The sequence below is a fragment of the Equus przewalskii genome, chromosome 4 (genome assembly GCF_037783145.1).
Source record: "Equus przewalskii isolate Varuska chromosome 4, EquPr2, whole genome shotgun sequence".
Lineage (NCBI taxonomy): Eukaryota > Metazoa > Chordata > Mammalia > Perissodactyla > Equidae > Equus > Equus przewalskii.
The window spans coordinates 88,649,526-88,667,290 of NC_091834.1; the positions used below are offsets into that span (position 1 = coordinate 88,649,526).

General features: G+C 42.3%; 1 protein-coding gene across 8 annotated transcripts in view; it reads left to right on the forward strand.

The window, feature by feature from the left end:
* Window positions 1-2,228: 2,228 nt before the first annotated feature.
* The window catches only part of CALD1 (caldesmon 1), a 183,309-nt gene continuing 167,772 nt past the window's right edge, over window positions 2,229-17,765 (forward strand). For all 8 annotated transcript variants that reach the window (XM_070617755.1, XM_070617758.1, XM_070617759.1 and 5 more), the window contains exon 1: window positions 2,229-2,625. The gene's annotated coding sequence lies outside the window, so the exon portion shown is untranslated. The remainder of the gene's footprint in view (window positions 2,626-17,765) is intronic.

A 17,765-nucleotide genomic window follows, 5' to 3' on the forward strand; every position in this document is an offset into this window, starting at 1 on the left:
TTTCTTTCTTTTTATTCACTTTCCTTTCTTTTTTATTCCTGCTTATTTAAGAAAAAAGTAAAAAGACAATGAAAAAAGAATTCTTCTATATTGTGGTATATAATACATGAAACTTGTTAAATTATTTTTCCAAATATATAGTTCCTCCACAATACGTCTATTTTCAACTGCACAGAATAGGCTGAATGGTTGCTCAGCCGCTATAGCCTGTATGTGAGGGATTCAGAATTTATCTAGGGAAACATACTTCTCTTTTCTAAAGACATAATCCCAAAATATTTAGCCAGTTATCTTCTAAAAACCGTGCAAAACGTATGTCCTTTCCATGTTTCCTGCTGATAATATTTTCCCCATTTGTGCCACAACTTTTGTTTCCTTTGGGAAGCTGGTACTTATTTTATTCATAGATTGCAAATTATGCCCTGATGCTGTTCAACCAAAGGGCATTACTCATACAAGCCGAGAAGGCTGCTTAGGATATAATTGGCAGTGGCCATGGAAAACAGTGCATTAAAAAAGACCTCCCTGCCATATGGACCATTCTGGAGATCACGAGCCGCAAACATCTCTGGAAACAGGTCATATCTTCACATGGACATCTCTGATTGAATTGTTTTCAGAACTCACTAATCTCTGCTTTACAGTGTCTTCAAGCTTAGCAGTTTACCAGACTAGGAAGTATTATTCTATCTTTACTACCTGTCCAGATACGGGACGTCCCCAGCAGCAAAACTAGTTGTGTTCCAAAAGTTTATTTCCAAATCATTTATTTGGGATCAGAAAACATTTTCCCAGAGGAACCATATTATAAACGGTGGTGTTCCACAATCGCCTGGTTGAGCCACGGCGGACTTGAAATGCAGCATTGACTGTACTATTCCCACCAGCCACTATTTATTCTGTTTCCTTGGGAAAGTGCATTCTGAGTTCTAACTTGGGATGCCTGAAGCTCACCTCTCCCTCTGCCTGGCAGCCTTCCTTGTAGCTTTTTTAGGCTGTGCTGCAGTGGCAGTTAGAAAGACGGGATGAGGGTAGCCTTCTCAAGAAAGAGATGAGTACTGGGTTGATACAGATGCCTCTGGGTACTAGTTAATGCTGGAAGGCTGGAGAAGGAACCATCCATGTGGATCAATTACTTCCCAAGTCTTCTGAATGAAGCACAAAGGCAGGGACTTTTTCCTAAGTAGAGATCATTTTTAAGTCAAATCTTCATCAATAAGGAAAGGCTTATACAGTAAAACCTTAGATTTTTGAACACCAAGCTTCTGGACTTGTAATTACCCAGGGAAAATATTTTAACACTTGGTCAGTGATGAAACAGTCTCCAAACACCTACAAATTATTGACATAAATCTAGCACCTAGCCCTAGGCCTGACAGATAGTAAGTGCTCAAAAACAATTTTTTGTTGTTGCATTAAGTAGAGATTGACTAATTGAGTGAATTCTATATTGAAAGTACAAGACTACAGATTATATGCACATGGGCTAGTTAACTTCATTCTAATTCAGCATCTCTTAATTCTGACCCGCTCATAGCACTCATCCTACCAATGAAGAGTTGGTTGGAGTACTTTTAAGAAGTCACTAGACCATCGGTGCCATCTCTGTGGGCATATGCATCTGTCTACATCAGCCCCAAAGCAGGTGCTAGGTCTCTTCACTCCCTCTCTCTCGTCCACAATTTCTAGCAATATCTGCCTGTTGCCAAATCTGAAGAAATAAAGAGGAGAGAGAGAGGGAGGGGACGTAGAAAACCAACGAGGATACCAGACCCGTAGGACCCTGCCCAGCTGGATTTCTGGCCCTATGCTTATTCTGGAGAATGTTAACCTTCTAAAAAAGAACTAAGCTTTTTTTTGTGGGTTGTTTTTATAACACATGGAGACATATTTTAAGAGGCTGTGCCTCTTTCAGGTTACAACGTACACCAGACCTGGGTCCTGGGCCATTTCGGGCTTTAAAATTACATAATAATTTAATTTTATTTTGTATCTACAGCTACTTTTAAAAGAAATACACTATTAAGGCTCCCTCAGTTAAAAAACCGTCCCCTCCCCCACCCCAATAAACTTACGCACTGTTAACTTTTAGTTTCATAAACGGTGCTTTCTTTTTAAAGTTCCATTTGTGTTCTACAAGACAGCCCCTTGCTCCAAGATTAACATTTCTTATGATTGTTCCTGACAATGGATTCACTTCCAGAGGCCCTGCTAAGGATAACCAAAAAAGGGCATGTAGCAGGCTGGTTTTGGCAGCCTGCACGCAGTTTCAGAGCTTTTTAGGTCTTGGTTTTTCTGATGAGTGACTTCCTGAGCATGCCTAGGGAATGACAGGCATCTCCACAGGCAGGCTGCATCCACCTCGGCCGGGGTGTCGTCATTGGCTGCCTATTAGAAAAACGACAGGACAATGCATACCACCGAAGGCCGACTGTAAACATAGGAGATATGTGTTCACTTAGCATGGACTTCTGGGAGGGGCTAAGGAAGGGCGGTCTGGAGTTTTATTGAATAGAGCAGTGTGTATTAGGCTGCCTGCCTGCCTGCCCTCTTGCTGTGCTCCTGCTTAAAGAAATCAGTCCTTCCTTTCTGACTTAGTCCCGGGACGAAGTTACAGCCTACGAGGTAAGGCACAGAGGGTTTTCTTTTCACCGCTTCCGCAGAGTCTGGGGACTTTCTCTGGGTTCCAGTCAGCATTCCTGGCCAGGGTAGCTGGAGATGCAAGATTGTAAAAGCCACTAAACCATGCAAATGCTCAGAGCCAGACTGGGCTTCGCTGCCCTGCAGATGTTCCCGGAAGACAAACAGGATGAGATTTCAAGTTTTGTTCTTAGAGTCGGGACGAGAGGAGAGATCACAGAGAGGCTTATATTCAGGGAGTACCGGTGACTCTGATCAGGATCGCCTTTTGTTTAGGAGCGCAATGGGGATCATACCTGGGCGGCACAGGCCAGTGTCAGTAGGCGTGCTGTGCCAGTCTGCTCACACCAGCGATCTCTCCTGCATCTTTTATTATCAGAGATTTAAGAAGGTTTTGCTGTAAAAACAACAATAAGTTTCAGGTTGATGAGAAGCCATAAAGATGATGATTTTTAACCAAAGGCATTTACATTTTATTCTGCTACCAGTATTTAAGACTGGACTTCTAGAGCTGCAAGGAAATAAAGTCAAAGGTGGAAAGAGCATCGGCATTTAGCTCCGATTGGGTGAATATAACTGGTTTGATATTTGCTAAGACAGAAGATGCCTACCATGATCTGTTTCCTATAAAGCCTAATAATGAGAGAATGCATGTGCTAGTGGGTGTGTATTTAGAACCCGAATTTAACAACCTACCAAACTGTTTTTTAAGAAATCTCATTTTCTGTTTGAAAAATGTACTTGAGTGTGACTAGAGAATTAGAGAAGATGTAGGTTGGAAGCGTGTTCCAGAAAGGGAGGAAACAGGCTTTTATTTCAAGTTAGTCGGACATATTTGGGCATCTTAAACAGTAGGACAAGGCAGCTAGTTGGTAGTAGCCTGGAATTCCTTTTAGAAAGAGCTGATTGTAAAGGGCGGGGGAATTTTAGTGCGGTGCAATACATGGTCAAAAAAAGTAGATGAGAACAAAGTACTTGGTATTCATAGATCTCTTCTGTTAACAGGGCTATGCAGACGGACTTGTAAACTGAAATAGCAAATCCTTCTAATGTGTTTGGCGAAACCAGACATGTATGGCTAGACTATAAGTGAAGACTAGGTGGAATGTGGCAAGAAGGGCAAATCTGATCATTTTTTCATAATCTCGGATATTAAAGGTTTCCAGCTCCAAATGACTGACTCAACTTGATTTTATTCCATGGAGTGAGTTCTGTGTTGGGATTCATTAAATAATCTTTTGTCTTTGTATTTAGAAATTTGGGGATAATATTCTTGAGAATGCCTCTCTCGCCTTCTAGCAGTGATATATGAGAACAGAATTCCCTGTGAATTTCTTTTCCTGGAACAGTTCTGAGTAAGTGTGAGAGAAAGGCTGCAGGCGAAAGCCATAGTTTGATTATTGTCCTTCCTTCGAAGAGATCAAGTTCCAAACTATTTTCACAGTGTTTTTAATGTCAATCAAAATATGGAGAGCAATTTCTTTTTCAACCGTTCTCTAAACCATGTTGGGAATGCAGTTTGGAAGGAAATCTATAATCTTGGGATTTGAGGATAAATTCCAGTTTGAAACCAACATCTCCAAACCCCGAAGGTTCGAACTTTGCTCCCACTCCTCGCTCCTCTCCTCCTCGTGTGCTCCCCACCCCCCGACAACCACAGAAACACATTTTTCCAAATAATGCTTTAAGTGTTCTACTCTCTGTGGTGATGGAGCAAGGGGACTGGATATTTTACTTTATGTTGAACTTGAGGCAGCTCTTTGTGCTACCTTCCTCCTATTGAATAGTAGCTGGAACACATCTCTCCAAACAGGGGGGCAAATGGAGCACAAGGAAACTGCCCCACAAGAACTTTCATTTTACTCAAAGCAGTTCATAAAGAGAAATACAATGGCAAAAGTCCGGAGCAAAAAGTCACTAATAAAAAGTTGGTCTCTGCACTCATAAGGAAGGCACAATGGATTGATCCATTGGTAACTTGCTGGGTTGTTTCCATTGTTCAAAGCCAATAGAATGTGCAATTTAAAAATTTAGATCATATAAGCAAATTTTAAAGCAAATAAGGCATTTTAAAGCAAATAAAGATTGCTTTAAAAGAATACACAATTCTTGCATTATGGTTCAGAGAAGGAGAACCAGGTTTGGACCTCAGCTTAACGGATTTAAATGAGATATGTAAAAGCAGGTCCTCGCAGGCTATTAACAATTCTGATTGACTCCTGTGACTGGCCTGAGGAACTCCTGCTCTGGGTCAGATAGAATAGGTTGATGCTGGGTCCAGTCACAGAAGGTTCCAGAATCCTGCCTGGGTGTTCTCTGTTCTGATGAGTAAAATGCACCTCACAAGGCCTTTTCTTAAAAACACATGTAGCTCTCTCCAGTTGTCATTTTCCTGGTAGCATGGTTACTAGTTATTCTTTCTAGCAAGACAAAAGAGTGACTTAGAGATGGACATGACAAGGGATTAGCTAGTCCCCGAGTTCTGCCTGCAGTCTATCACATGTCTCAGAAACGTGGTGGGGTGAGGCCATTGGGTGGGAGTGGGGGTGGCAGGGGAAAATGCTGACAAAGTGGTATGCAAATAGCATGGTAGGACTAAGGAGGAGGTTAGAAAGATGCTGCCAAAGAATTTTCAGACTTTGAAAAAGAGTTTTCTGGGTAAATTCTCTCAAAGCCTGAAAATAGAACCCCTTACCAAAAGTCCTTCATCTGTCCAGCTAATCCACTAATCCAAGTTTGTTACTGGAGAGATGCCCATAGGTTCTGAGTAGTTGAGTAATTTAAAGAGATGCTTGCAGCTAAGGCTTCACTCGGGAGCCCCACTATGAGAGCTCAGTCCCAGCACTGGTTCCTCTATTTAAACAGCCAGACCTTTGAGGAAGTCCTCAACTCTTTGACCTCATCTGTGGAATGGGCATTCTTACGCTTCTCCTACCTCCCGTAGTGGTTAAGGTGTCCAAATGAGATGAGGCTGTTTGCCCCTCTTCTCTGTAGACCCTATACTCCAAACTGCCTGCTATTTGAGCCCTCTGGACATTATGCTCATCTTGGCTGGTATCCTCCACTTCTTACCTAGTATCCTTAATTATCTGCTCCTCCCTCATATTTGAGGACCCTTGAGTGGTACCTTCTGGATCCTAGTTCTTTCTGGAATCCTGAGCTCAGGATCCAGGGAATACTGGTCTACCCCAATGTTGTCTAAATTTTGGTTTTGATGATCAGAGGCCAGGAGGACACCTGTATCAGGAGGCAGAATAAGACAAGTTGTTAGTGGTGTGAGGCCATATCCAGGAACCAGGAAATCTGAAGATCCAGTTGAGCAGAAGACCAATGACAAGGTGCTGACAACAGAAAGGCCTTAGTAAATGAGGCAGCTTCTCTGCCTCCAGCCAAAAGCATGGAACTAATCCCAGCATGTCAAGCCTGGGCCTCGTAGGGAGGGTGAGGTAATCAGGAGCACCTGGCTGTGGTTCCTGTTGGTATTGAGACCAGACTGCTCCATGTATCCGGCCTCTCACCTCTATTTGCCTCAGTCTTTAGTATCCCCAGCTGGCTCTCCTGTAACCAACCCCTGGTGGCATCGCTAAATTCCCTACCCCCCGTTCTCCACCTCTACCTGCTTCCCTAGCTCCTGCATCCCCAAGCCAAACATGAGGTTTTCCTGATCCAGTATCAACAATTCACAGTGACCCAGCTCTAGGATGAGACCCAGAGAACAGCAGAAGGGTCAAGCCTAGATATGTTTGAGACAGGGGAAAGCCTCTGCATGTTTTTAGCCAGAAAGAGAAAAGTTAGAGCAAACAGAGTAGATGTTAAAGCAATTTCTGTGGTCAAGAGCCACCCTGATTTTCACCCCCAAACTCATGACTGGCTGGTGGTGGGCGAGCGATGTGAGAGGAGGGCAAGAAGGAGAGGATGACTGTGGGCTGTGCGGAAGGGGTGATGGGTTGGCCCTGTCAGTTGTTCTTCCTGTGCTGTTGTTGCTGTGGACACCTTTGAGAACCTGATAAAAACTCGAAATAAACCCTTCAGGTCCTTTGTGAATGTATCCTTTGTGACTGGCAGATGGGAAACCTTTGAGGAGCCCTTAAGCTGGGGGAGGTGGGATGGGGAGTGAGGTCAAGTCTTGATTCCCATTGGAGACAAGGGCGGACAGGATCAGAACATGAGTGGAGGTGTCCTTTCTTGCTTCCCAGATTCTTTGGAAGGAAGAAAGGATGGTGTAAATATGCAGATACATAGAAGGAGAAAACTTCATAATGCCTCCTTTTCAAGGAAAAGGTGATCGTCTCTAGAGAGGCAGTTTTCTACGGGGAGCTTTTAGCGGCTGAAGTTAGGAATGGCTGCTATTAAGCGTAAACTAAGAGAGCACGGAGAGCTTAATAAAATGATTGCGAAGCAGCAGGAAGGGAATAGTTGAAGGAAAATAAATATATATATATATTTGGATATTTTAAGTGAATTGAGTGTTCTTAGTAAGCACTCATTTTAGTACATGGTTTTTCTTTCTTAAAAAAAAAAATCAATGATGGATGGATAACTTGAGGATAAATTGCTTTTTAATTGTTTCCTGAGGCTTCTGGCGTTGTTTAGTAAATATGAGGATGAAAGCACTTGACTGCAAGGAAATCATCTCACTTGAAGAGGGACCTATTAAGTAGGAATATATAATCAGTTCCTTTTACACCCACACGTAACATCCCCTCTCGCTTGTCTCAAGCTGGGGAACTAGGCAGATTTCACCTGTGTACTAATGATGGTCAGTACCAGGGCAAAGGGCCGAAGGGGCCCAAGGGCCAGAAGCATCAAGGACGTTAGTTCCGCTGGGGTCCGGAGGGTCTAAGCCAGAATGGGTATAAACTACAATAGGCTAACATGTGAATTACAGCCAGGTAAGTAAAAGAGAAACAGCAAAAATCAGAAGTCAGGCAGAGGTTTAAAAACCAAGAGCTTGCTTAGCAAGGCAGTATAAAGACAGGTATGGTGACATATTGTGAGAGCACTTGGCACAGTGCTCGGAAAAAATAGAGCCTTATGTTAATAAGCTTCAGTAGCTCAAGTGAAGGGACAGGATTATAAGATACATGTGGAATGATAAAGGGATGGAATCACAAGGAAATCCAAGAACAGAAGCCAAGTTAGAACCAGGGTCCAAACAGGATGGGGTTGGAATCAAGGTGGGTCAAAGGATCTCACAGAGGTCCATGTGCTGCCATAAATGCATTAATGTAACTCAGCTGCAGCACAGGTGGCTGCTTCTTTCTGTTTCTCTGTAGACTGACAAGTTCCTTCTGTGCTTCCTGATCAAATTCTGAGAGAGGAGGTATGATTGGTTCAGCTAATCTTAGCAGGAGGAGACATCAAAGGTTACCGGCACACCTATGGATGAATTACCAGTGAGTCTGGCAGCAGATCCGTAGGCAAAAAAGTAAATAAAGCCCAGTGGTTAATTTTAGTTAGAAGAGAAAGTTAGGCATGGAAGGCAAATTAGCTGAAATGTCCAACAGCTGTCCATGAATATAATTTGAATTTTCATATAACTGAATTCTTAGAGAAGCAAACCCCTAACGTCAGGGGCACGCAGATCTTCGTGTCCACTTGGGCACGGCCTGATGAACCCAGCTTGAGGGAGGTGAGCCTGGAAGCTTGCACCACTGATCGTTGAAAAGATAGAATTATCCATTTTAGAAAGATTCTAAAGAAAAACACTCGAGTGTTTTCTTGGCAAGAAACTTCATACGAGTCATAGGTGTAATATGGCTCCCCCCAAACTAAGGCAATCTTTAAAAGTCAATAAATAATTATTTAATAAATTTAATAAAGAAAAACTCTATCTCGATGTAAATCACAGCACTTAATAAGCTTACTGCATAAGAGCTGGTGTACTCTTAATCAGTGGATGTTTCAGTTCTCAGCAATGTTTGCAATGTAATCTTTCATTCGCTGAACACCTGTCTCGATGCCTGTCAAGGGGAGTAATAAAAGAACGTGCTCTCTTCTGGGTTAGTTCTGCAGAGAGGCATTGACAAATATGCTTCCAGGGATGAGGGTCAAAGGCCAGGGGGAGGCCGAAGAACAGAATATGAGCAACAGATAAGGGATCTGGAGCTGTTTATTCCAAAGCAAAGAAAATGTAGGGGCCACATGAATGTCTTCAAATATTTGAAGAGGAGAGCAGAGGAGAAGGCTCTCAAGGCAGCAGAACTGAATACATAGATTCATAGATTTTTTAAGCTGGCAGAGCCTTAGGGGTCATTTAGCTCATGGAATGCAAATAATTTTTCATCTGTTTGCCAGCTCCAAACAATTGGTAGTGACCATCTGGAACACTGTGTTGAGAAGGATTCTGAGGCTGAGTCTAAGACCTCAATGGGGGCACAAAATGCTATCATTGATACTGATGTCCATTGTGGAAGAAAAGGGCCATTGGTACTCAAGTACCACGTATTTCTCATCATTGATATAGTCTGTAGGTTCCTAACCTCTGTACCTTGGATCCCAGGGAGGCCACAAAGTTATTGTAAGAGGTAAACAAATCCATATATGCAGCAAATGTTTTTGGCAAACTGAGTACATAATACATCTTACACAATACATGGTACTCTTTTTCTAATTAAATAGATGCATTATGATGATAAAATGTTAATTTATTTAAAGTAGTTGTTGAATTCATAGTAGCTTTTGGTTTTGTGTTTTCTCAATCAGTGGACCTAAAACATACAATTATATTGTGTGTGGGAAGTTTGTGGCAAGAAATTTGGGATCTTAAGAAGAAATGCTTTTAAAAAATGAACCTGTGATCTACTTTTCATTTCCTGGATAGGAAACAAAAGCCTGGCCACGCTAAATAAAATTATACAGGTATTTGTACGTTTCTTTGATTAATGTCAGTAAGACTCATGAAGGCAGGAAACATCTATTTTTCTCATATTGTATACCCAGTGCCTGCCACATCACAGAAGCCCAGTAAATACCTATTGAATGAAAGAACAAACCAAGTGACTTGACTGAGGTCACCAAGTGAATTAGTGGCAAAGGTGGTCCCAGAGCACACAGCTCCTAAGTCCCAGGGTGTTAACTTGTTCACTTTATGAGATTGCTTCTCCTGATAGCAAGAGAGAGTGTGCCGTTTTAAAAGTTCACAGATTTGGATTATACAATGCAGCCCAATTTGCCGAAATTCCAGTAGATCCTAATCAGTGTCTTAAACAGAATCAACTGTAGGGCTTTTTGCAAACAGACATCCCTGAGACCTATCCCTGGAGATTCTGATTCAGTGGGTCTAGAGTGGGTCCAGCATCTGTAAGTCTGTAAAAACTCCCTGGTGATTCTGCTAAAACACCTTGACACTCAGAAACACTTCTGTACATCTATGCTTAAAATAATTTATAGTAAATGTATGGAGTTACTTATTCCTCAGAAGCCTAGCTGTTTAGTTTTGAATGATTTCTTTCTAAAAATTACAGCCGTATCCTCCAAATAATCAGTTTTGCTGAAGAGTCTCTCCAGAAGAGCTAGAATACTTATCTGAAAATTCCTTCAGCTTCCCATACTCTGGGTTTGGGCACAAAGCTATCAACCCTGTAAGGTCAACCTTTCTGATGAGATTTCCAGAGTTTGCTCTGGTAAAGCATTAGAAATGTGGCAAGAATAAAATTTCTCATGGTATTTCCACTTCCTGTTCCAGCCACCATTACGAAGTGAAATTCGGGCTCGGGGGGAGGGGTGAAGTGAGGAGAATTTTTCTCTGTAAGTATTTCTGTCCTTAGGATGTTTTGAAGATTGGTTACTTTAGCTATCTAACTTACCAGGAAAAACAGAAGATGTTTTCTCTGTCCTCCGCTTTGTGGGAAGGAATGTACAAATCCTGCGCGGGAAGACGGGAGAATCTTCCTCTGCCCTCACCCCACATGTCCTCTGAGGCTGAGGCCATCGCAGCCTCTGGCTTGGATGCTTCCCTGGGCGGCCCTTCCAGAAGCATGTGAGCCCTATAAGACAAGAGACCTGGGGAGCATGGACGGGGGAATCACTTGCTTTTTGTAGAGGGACAGAAAATCCATCTCTAGGGTCTTCCCTTACTCAACAGTCAGGAGTTGTATCCTCTGTATTGCACAGAAGAGTCTACCATATTCAGACACCAAGCACATCAATTATATTCACTAAGGATTAGAGAGCTAAAAGTATCTCTGCTGAACGACCTAGTCCAATAAGAATGCCAGAATTGTTACTATATTTGTACCGATGCTGTTTAGTTTACAGAGCGGTGCTTCCATTGTGTACATGAAAGCAGGGCTTGCTGGAGAGGAGCAGCTGAAAAGGAATTAAGTTAGGACCCACATCTGCGTTAATGACAACACCCTGACTCAGTCTCCCTTTCCCCCCGACACTGTCCCCCTTTTCCATGCACGCTCAACAGCAGTGTGTGTGAACCAGCTCCTACTGGCTCTCAAAAGGCAATTGTTAAATTTTCAGGATTTTGAGAACGAGTTGTTAAACATGGCCATTATTAAAATTAAATTATATTAGCTTACAATTAAATAAATTTATTAAAAACCAAGGTAATAAAGACTCAAAACTCATCCCTTCCTAATTATTTTACTATGTTTTACTATTACCTGTGCTCTTGAGGTTAGTTACATCTATTATATCTGCATGATGGAAATACTGTATAATGCTGTGCAACAGAGTTTCTCTTCCAATTCTTCATTCACTGATGTCAGTTGGGAGCCTGAGATCAGCCATGATGGGAGTATTTACACCACAGAAATCAGCAAATGCTGCAAATCAGACTCCCCTGCCCTCCCCTCACATACCCCCAAAGCTTGTTGTCAAACATTTGCTAGCACACCACTGACCCAAACATATCAAGTTGGTCGAATTAGCCTCTACACGGCCTCTGCAATTAGTTGCATGCGTATTCAAAATGTGTGCTTATGATTGCATATTTATGTGTTTATTTCTTATGCTCCTAGAACATAAGCACCAGGAAAACAGGGACCTGTGAGGTTTTCAGTTCTGTGACTTGAGCCTAACAAAGTGCCTTGCCCCACATGTAGTACGTGCTTAATATGTGAGTTAAATCAGGAAAGGAATAAATGTCCAGGATTTCTTCTTGATCAGAAAGCTGAAGCTGGTGTTCATATTTGAGCTCATGGATTCCTCTCTAATTATCTCATTACCGAGTGCTTAGAACAGTGTCCGGCACATTCTAAGTAGCATATAGAGATCTATTTGATAAAAATAAAATAAATAATCTTCATAACAACCAACTTTACCGATGAGGAAACAGAGTTACCATTAGGTTAAGTGACACATCTGAGATCACACAGCTAGTAAGTGGCAGAGCCAGGATTCAGATCTGGACAGTCTGGCTCCATAGTCCACATGCTCAGCCACCACACTGTGCAGCCTGTTGCTAATTATTCCAGTCGCTGGAGACTCCTGTTTTGTCTGCAGCTCTGGAGGTGTGAACTATTTGAGAACAAACTTTGGAATCAGGAGGACTTGAGTTTGAATCTCAAGTTTACCATTTTCTAGCCCATTTCTTCACGTATAAAATGGAGATAATTATTCCTCCATTTTGTGGTTGTCATAGGATTAGGAAAAAATATCTCTAAACTGCTTTGCACGTGATAGGCACTGAATTAAAAATCACCGGCCATCAGCTGTGACTTCCTGTGGAGGCGCTCTGTAGGATGGCATTCCCTTAGTCCCCACGCCCTTAGCCACACACTCTCTCAAGTTGCCTACTCCATGGCCATCATGTAGATGGAGTGAAAGGAACCAACTTCTTTCACGTTAGGTTCTCCAGGAGGTAGGACCAGGGCCAATGGTTCCCAGTCATAGGAAACTCTATTTCAGGGTTGCATAAGGAATTTCTAACTACATCTGTCTCTCTCTGGAGCTGGGACCACTCTGCTCTGCAGAAGCAGACAACCTCCACCATCCCTTTCAACCACAGTTTTCTCCTGTGCCCTTACCATTGCATCTGTGCTGCCTTTAACATTCTAAATAGGCTGTAGTATGGCTAAAGGGTTTTATTATTCCTGAGGCTGGATTGTTTTGTAGGTGTTCAGTGTCTTAGACCCGGAATGAGAAAGGGAGAAAGGGCAGAAGAAGAGAGGGGAGAGGGCAGAAGAGGAGAAGAGAGAGGGGAGAAAAGAGAGAGAGAGATGATTGAGATTTATCCAGAGAAAAAGTACTGAACTTGGGAGGCAGAGCCACTAGAAATGGATTGATAGTTGTTCCGAGCCCTCATAGGTTAGAGATGGTGGAGAAGATAAGCCAGCTCATTCAACTACCTTGCTGGCATACTTGCTATGTGACAGGCACTGTTCTAGTTGAAGATGACGACCTCAGGGCAGTCAAGTAAATTAAATAATTGCCCAAAGTCACACACCCGGCAAATGGCAGAGCTGGATTCAATGCCACTCCCTGACTCCATTCTCTTTCCATTTCTCTACTGCTGTCTGTTCTGTGTCTTTCCTCAGGAAGGCGATGGAAACCAGAGCAGGAGGTTTCCATAACCAATCATTATAACTTGTCAGAGAGCCACAGTGCAGTTCAAATAGACAAGCACAATGTCATTCCCTGCCATATAAGGAAGCAGGGCTAAACACCATTTCTTTCACTACCGACTTGAGAAATTATTCAACTGAGACTTAGACAGGAGGAGAATCTAGGCCTACTCTAGTTAAAAAGAAGAAGAAGAAGGCTGCAGAAGAACTTTTGTGTTCTCCTTTTCTGGTGGCAGAGATTGTTTAAGAAGTAGGTTACACCCTTTCTCCCCAACTCAAGCGGAGATGTTCTAGAATTATGTGCTGAAGGATTAAACTCTTTGTCCAAATACATCAAGCTGTTTTGGTGTTTGATTATGTCAAATTAGATACTCAAAACACCAAAGCAGAGCTGATTCTGTGAGGTCAGGTGGGGAATTGTCTATCTCTCTGCAGTGGTTGACTAAATGAGTTACAGTCCACTCGCCTTGCCAGCTGTTCTCAAACACAGTATTCATTAGTAAGGCTCCACACTTAAGTTTGACCTTCCTGTCCCAAACTCAGAATATTCGTGTGATCACTCTTTGCCTTAACAAGCAGTCACAGTGGGGATTTCAGAACACACGCCCTCTAACCAACTTCCTGGAGGGAGAAACTGAGGCATGAGCAGTTGAAATTATTTATTCATGTCAGCCAGTATCATCTTGCCGTAGGGAGCATCCGCTCTTTCAGATAACTCAAAGTAACATTACTTAGTCTTCTCAGGGAAATGAAAAAACTATAGAAGTCTGGTCAACTTCTTTTAACTCTCATCTTTGACCAGACTGCATCTGGGATATGAGTTTCCTAGGGCTGCTGTAACAAAGTACCACCAACTGGGTAAAAACAGAAATTTATTGTCTCACACTTCTGGAAGCTAGAAGTCCAAGGTCAAGGTGTTGGCAGGATTAGTCCCTTCTGAGGGCTATAAGGGAAGGGTCTTTTCCAGGCCTCTCCCTTTGGCTTGTAGATGGCTGTCTTCATGTTCACATAGCATTCTTTTTGTATGTGTGTCTGTATCTAAATTTCCTTTTCTTATAAAGATGCCAGTCATATTGAATTAGGCCCATCCTAATGACCTCATTTTAATTTGATTTCCTCTGTAAAGACCCTGTCTCCAAATAAGATCACATTCTGAATTACTGGAGGTTAGGACTTCAATATAAGAATTTTGAGGGAGATGCAATTGAATCCATAATATGCTGCAATTCAAAATGGTGGTTAGAAATTCACATGGCATATTTTCTGACACTCTAAGTACCAACGACCCTGTTGCTAGTGGTCATCCTTCTCCCAATGGGTCTAGAGAATGCTTAGCTAGAAATCACTTGGCCTTTTGAACTTGCCCTTGACATTTACTTTCTGCCTTTCGTTACAAAATTCTGATCCAGTAAAAAGTCAAAAGAGGTCTCTGAAATGACGCACTGAAGTGCAGCTTCGCATTCTGTGGCCTATCTGTGGAAGCCTGTGAAACCACGGTGGCAGACAGTCTGGTATGCAGCCATCAGAAGCGGGGGAGGGGGCTTGGTGGGAAGGCTTGGCCAAGGCTGCCTGCAAGTCTGAGAGGCAGAGTGTAAGGAGGAGGTGAGTAGCTTTGGAGCAGCCTGCTGGGGAGGCAGCAACCAATGTGATTTTGTGCTTGCCTCTGCATGGTGGAAACTAAGGATGGCCACTTTCAGTCATTTTTATACGTGCTGATCACAGCCACTAATCCCCACATGTGGGGGAAATATTAGAAGCCTGCACGTGGTTGTACTCTGAATCATTTGTCTCTTGTCTTTGTTTTCTTCTATCTCTTCTCCATCCATCCTTCCATTTTCATACACTTTCCCCCTCACTGGCCCTCCTAACTTTATCTGTGTTTGGCCTGGCTGGTTACAAATTGCCCCCCATTGTACCTTGTCTCCTTTTCCCCTTTTTCTTCAGTCACTGTTTCCCTCTGCCCTTTCTTAAAGCCCTTCTGGGTGTCCATGTCCTGTGTTTGGTACTGCTTATGGCTACTCTCAGTGTTAGGTTGGAGGTGGTCTATAGAGAGAGTGACTCTATCATTTATTATCCAAACCAGGACACTTTTGAGAGCAAAAAGAGGAGCTATTAAAAATTTCCCTAAATTAACAGCCCTAAATGGGGACTGTTCTGGGCAAATGGACGGATGGTCATCCTACCCACAGTGTAGTTCTCTGCCCTCCCGATGTCTCATAGCAACCACTTCCTCTGTTTCTGTACCTTTCTTTTTTTTAAAAAAAAAACAAAACTTTTATGTTCTCATTCTTCCTTTTATTCCCACTCCAAGAAGCTTTATGTACTTTTGTCAATGTGAGTTTCTGTTTTCCCCTCTCCTCTCTTCAGTTCTTCTCGTGCCTCTACTCAGCTCTCTCTCTTGTCTCTGCACTTGAGGTCCTCTTCTCTCTTCCCTCCCTTGGTTTCTGTACAATCGTGACTGCATCAGGGAACCCACATTTGTCTGCCTTAGTACACACAGGACAGACTCCTTGCATTTCTGAGACTGAGCTGAACACACACACACACACACGCACAACCACCACCACCAAATGTTATAAGCTGCTTTGGGTCTCAGATGCTCCCTTGCTGGACTGTCCACCATGTCAGCACCTCTGCTCAGAGACTAGAACAATCTCTACACCATGTAAGCAGCCGTGCCTAAAACTATCATGTAGACGCGTTTAGCATATGTTTCTGGGATCTTACAGGAAGCGTCTCCCGTATGTGTACATGTGTACACTTAAAGTTGAAAATATATGGCCTAAAAAATAGAAAGAAAATGAGAATCAAAGCTACCTGTGCACTGCTTCCATTATGGCTTCAGTAATCCGGATTGTTTTATACTCTAAAGTAATATATGCCAAAGGCCTACCAACGGTTGCTAAAGGTTTAACATAAGTAGAAACGAACTTTGAGGCAAAAAGAATAAGCATTGACTTAAATCCCTTTCAGATGTTGTTCTTTTATGATTCAATTATCTGCAACTCACAGTCATTCTGAAAAATCACTTCAATTATCAATCAGGGTCGTGCAAGGAAGGCCTGAAGCTCCTTCTTGACTCTAAAATGAGAAAGGCAGGACATTTTCCTCTTGCAAATTACTGGAAACCAATCCATAGATATCTGAAATACTTGACAGTATAGCACTGTATCAGCTGGAAAAAGTTGTTCTTGTCCTTTTTGTTTACTTATTTACTTATTTTAGAGTTGGGAACATAATTTTCTTTCTCTCCTTTTTTCAAGCACCCTAAAAATTAATGAGGGAGGGAAAAAAACAGTGAAAGAACATACTTTATGGAAGGCAATAAGGATTCTGGTAAAGTTCTCTCCTTCCTTCCTTCCTTTCCCTCCTCCCCCCACTCCTTCTTTTTCTCCATCCTTCTCTTTCTCTTCTTCTCCTTCCTTCTCCTCCTTCCCCCTTCTCCTATTTTTTGTTTCTTCTCCTGTTGAGATTTATACAGTTGGAAATGTTCTATTGCTGTTGGGCAGCCGCAAGCTTTAGCCATGATGGCCTTATGTCTCTCTTGCTCAAATGTATCTTTTAAAAAAGATTGATAATAACAAAGTAAAAATCAAAATACTTCAACCACATTCTGCAGGGTACGTATATAGTTATGGCAATGGTGAAATGGAAATATCTACTCGACAAGCTCTCTATTGCAGCAAGACTGGATAGAGCGATTATATCAGCCAGCCTGGAACTGTTGGACCACCTGTGTTTGAGTAAATAGGAAATAGGAAGTGTAGGAGAGGTTTTTTTGAACTTTCACACTTTCCATATTTCTGCTCTTAGATATGCTGTTAAAATAAAACAATTACTCTTTCCATTGGGAGTAGTTTCTAGCTTGCTAATTCTTTTTCCCGAGAGTTTGCATTGAGGTTTAAGTTTTGATATTTTGGCTCTTGTATTTTGTGGGGGCCTCAGGTTCCAGGTGGCAGTCTCATAGAAAAGTAGCCCCAGTTCTTGCCTCATGTCCACAGCTGGTAACCTGCGTGACTTTGAACAGACTCCTTGTGCCTCAAGCTTCCTAATTACAAACGGACAGTAACAGTTTCGCTTCTCTATAACACCCAGGTAGGGAGCGATGAGATCTTTAATATAAAAGGCACTTCAGGTGCAAAAGTGTCTTTAAGACATGGTTTTCTTTTCTTTTTCCTTTGAAACATGAAGACTTTTGCTGGTTGGTTTCTGGGGAAGATGTAAGTCATCTATTCATGAAGGAAACTCTAGATTCAAAGTCTGGAATTCGAAGTTTCCAAAAATTCCATGCACGACAGCTTCGGCTGGCTCCTTCTTCTGGGGCTGCCTCAACCCCAGTTTAAACTCTTCCTTTTTTCCTTTTGTTAGGCTTCTGGGGCAAGCATATTCCTCTCCATACTCATCTTTACAAGCAATATTGACAATCATCCTGTTTGGAGCCAATCTGAAACCCCAAGGTGCTGAAAAAGGATGGTTAAGACAGATTACCATCCAATTTGAGCATTTGTCTGATGTAGTCAGAAAAGTTTTTCATAAGCTTTACCTGAAACCTAAGCACATAGTGAACAACTGCAGATCTTAGAGTCTTGTCACGTTCAGATTCACTAA